The 3,667-nt window shown below is 57.8% G+C and overlaps 1 long non-coding RNA gene across 1 annotated transcript; it reads left to right on the top strand.

The window, feature by feature from the left end:
- The first annotated feature begins 245 nt into the window (after positions 1-245).
- LOC146544497 (uncharacterized) lies at positions 246-958 on the top strand. Its single transcript, XR_014883163.1, has 2 exons — positions 246-451; positions 741-958. It is a non-coding gene; the product is annotated as an uncharacterized LOC146544497 (long non-coding RNA).
- Positions 959-3,667: the final 2,709 nt, after the last annotated feature.

The raw sequence follows: 3,667 nt of genomic DNA, 5'->3' as shown, positions 1-3,667 counted from the left end.
ATTAGCGGCCGTAGCTAGGCGAGAGGCGGCGCGGGGCCGGGCCGCGGGCATATCGCAGCGCGGGGCTATGTGACCCCTCCAAGTTCAACAGCAGAGCAAACAGCGCATGCCGTGGGGACGGCAGTCAGCCGGGGGGGAACAAAAGGGGCAGAAAAACGTTCCGGTATTAAATATGGAAAAGTATGGGGACGGGGGCGGGGGTCAATGAAAGTCAACAAGAGAGCAGGCTTAATGACAGAGGGAATTTAATATCAAATACAGATAAATCTGCGCGGAAGGCAGCCGCAGAATAGAGAAAGGGAGGCGGTGCCTGGGGCGGCATTCTCTCGGTGGTAGCTGCGGGACGGGTAGCGCCGGGCTGCTGACATCCAGCGCGAAAGTTGGTGGGGAGCAGCGGGCGGGAGCCTCCGTGCGGCTCCGCCGGGGGATCTCCGTCCGCCGCGAGAAATGGGTAACGCGGCTCTGGGGTTACGCCGGCCCCGATGGGCAGCTCCTGTCCTCCCGACCCCGATGCCTGCAGCCCGCACCGTTCTGCTTCCCTGCCCCGCAGAGCTCCCCGAGGGCCCAGAATTGCTTCCGTGCGCTCACGTCCCCATACGCAACCCCAAAATCACGGGGATGGGGACGGTGACGGTCCCTGGGCACCGGGTCGCTGTGACGCGCGCGTCCACGGGCCGCTATCGCGACTCTCTGCGGGCTATCGCGACATGAAAATGAATTCTTTCCACTTTCTACCGCAGGGAAGCGCCGGGCCGTGAGTGGGCGGAAACAAGGGTCCGAAGGAGCGGGCTCCGCTGCCGGATCACGGGGATCGAGGAACCTGGCCGGGCCAGTTCGGGGAGCTCAAGGACCGGGGGGAGGCGACAATTAAAAAATAAAGGGGAAAGGAAGAACCCCGCGCCCTGATCAATACGGCAGTGTTTCCGCGCTGGTTCAGGAGGTCACGCGGGTGTAGGCACAGCATGGAGAGTTATTTATGTCAAGTCGGGTTATTGTAAACGAAATCCAGCAAATTGCACATAAGCTCCTCGGGGCCGCCAGTGGGCTCGTGGGCAGAGGTCAGTGTCAGTCAGTCCGTCCGTCCCTCCGGAGACAGTCATTGTCCGGGGGCTGACACCGCGTCGGGGGCCATAGGCGGCTCCATCCATCTCCATCCAGTTAGTCCGGCGCCGGGACGGGGCGCGCCCGCGAACCCCACGGCTCCCACCGGCCGGCACGGGACGGGCCTGGTTGGGTTATGCCGTGCCAGGTTGTGCCGAGCCGAGCCGGGCGAAGCCGAGCCGAGCCGAGCCGAGCCGCCGCGCGCAGCCCATGCCTTCCCCGCAGCCGGCTCCGGCTCCGGCTCTATCGCTACCCCATAATCCCTTTATTAATAGGGAAATTCTTCCTTTCTGACAATTTAATAGTCCAAAGTAATCATCTGCGTGACAGTGCCCATCCGTCTTCTCAAAAGAGAAAACAAAGGGGATGGTTTTGCCCTGGGTCTCTCCAGATCCTTTTCTATTTTGGGAAGCGCTCCCCACAATGGGGTCCTTATGAGCCATAATGGTTATGTTTATGAAGCCAGCGATACCAGTGTATGAAGGCAATTTTATGCCTAATTTGAGAATGATGTAAGCACGGAGGGGACAAAAGGGGTTTGTGCCAAGCGCCGGGTCCCCGCCGAAGCGATCGCCCCAACCGCACCGCGCACCCCCGATTTTCGGACCGCGCGCAGCGCACAGCTCGGTGGGGCGCGGGGTGAAGGCAGTGCTGAACCCCGCTCCGAAGGGAATGGCACGGGGGGCTGCGGGCGGCCCTCCCCGCTCCTATCCGAGGGGCCCTCACCTCTGGGAGGACTCCAATAACCGCGGCCCCGGCCCCGCTCGATTAAGGGATAATTTTTAATATATATGCAATAAATGTTCACTTTGTTAGATTGAATGACAGACAATAATATCGGCAAATCTTCATATCCATCCATTACCGGCAAACGAGCCGCACAAAGAACATATTTGCTTTTGATTAATTTATTTGCAGACTCTGCTTGATAAAGCAATAACGATTTGGTTAAACTTGACATTCGGTCTTCGGGGGGTTATCAGCCCAATTCCCTCTCGTTCGGGGGTGATAATAAAGCTGTTTAAACGGGATTAATTATTAATTGCTTGCAATTAATTTCCCCTCTTCCCCGCGCTGACAAACAATGCGCATCGCCGCTCCCAACAAAAGGCTGCGCCGGGGCACCCTCGGCCCGGCCGCGTCCCTCTGTCCCTCCGCAGCCCTCCGTGTGCCCCGGGCCGGGGTTGCTCCGGGGGAGAGGAGCGGAGCCCGGAGGATGGGCAGCGCAGTGTGTTATATCTTCATCAAACTGTGAAAGCCCTCCCTGTGCTAATAGTCTGTCACAGCTTTACAGAACACACACCGAGACCAAAGGCAGCCCCTGCCCCGCAGCCTGCCCCGTCCCTCCCCGGTCAGGAGGGCTTTCTGGGGGCAGCGGGGGGGTCCTGCGGCAGAGCCCAGCTCTGCTCCCTGCCCGCTGCCGGGGCCAAACCAGCGCAGAAGTTCCCGGCTCCCCGGGCACGGTGTGAGCAGTCGTGGGGAGACCTAAGCCAGGACCCAGAGTGCTCCTCCAACAGCAAATATATCTCTTTCCACGGGTGTAATGTAGCACATAAATGTATCTCCTTTTTTTTTTCTTTTATTTTTCTCTCTTTTTAATTTTTATCTTTTTCCCTTTTTTCTTCTTTTTTTTTCTTTTTTTCTTCTTCTTTTTTTTTTTTTTCTTTTTTTCCCCCTAGGTATTTACTTCTTTGCCTCTTTCAGCAATGGGGTTCCCTCCTTCACGCCTCTAAAAACAAACCCCGATCCGATCCGACGGAGCACCGGCACAGTGCGTGCCCGCAGCCCCCGCCCGCTGCCCTCCTCCCCATCGGGGCTCGCCCCGCTCCGTCCGCTTCTGCGAGGCCGCTCTGCGCCCGGGAGCGGTGCGAGGCGTAAAGCCGGTGCAGTGAAAAGCATCGGCCTGATGGGTTTGTCGCGCAGAAGCAGTTGATATTATGTTGTCATTCATCTCATTTAAAGTCCGAAGAAGCGCATTCATGAGATCGTTTCTTTATTTTTTGTTTCCTTTCTCCCCCTTTCTCGCCGTTTTAAAAACATCGCTTTCTTCGGCTGTTTGCTTTAGGGGCTTTTCATCCGCGTGTTTCGGATAAGAAAAGAAATCAGATTCTTTTATTTTTCGATTGGATCCGAATTCCTTTTGATGTCCCATTTAGCTCCTTTGACTCCCGCGGTGAATGGCGGCCCTTTGTTGCCGCCCCGCACGCCCTTTAGGATTCCCTCCCAACGCCCGGTACCCGCTGATGGATCCGTTTTCAAATGGACCAGAAGGAAAATGCGCGGAGCGAGAGGCCCGTTTCCTTAGTAATTGCCGGCGTTTGGGTGAAAATGCGGGGAAGTTTTGTCTGATGTGGGAGCACCGCGGGCAGAAGCGCCAGCGGGGGTTTCACACAAAGATCGGCGGCCGCGGGGCCGAGAACGGAGCTCCCGCATAGCGCACCTCCGCGTGTGCGCGAGTATCGGTGCACACGGGGAAGGTCGGGCTGATGGCTGTCGTCCGAAGGCTGAGATAGTGCCGGCGCTGAGCGGGGCTCGTGCAGCCCAAACGGCAGCGCAGAAACGGCCG

The sequence above is a fragment of the Meleagris gallopavo genome, chromosome 4 (assembly GCF_905368555.1).
Source record: "Meleagris gallopavo chromosome 4, MGAL_WU_HG_1.1, whole genome shotgun sequence".
NCBI classification, from domain to species: domain Eukaryota; kingdom Metazoa; phylum Chordata; class Aves; order Galliformes; family Phasianidae; genus Meleagris; species Meleagris gallopavo.
This window is presented reverse-complemented; position numbering and strand designations above follow the sequence as displayed.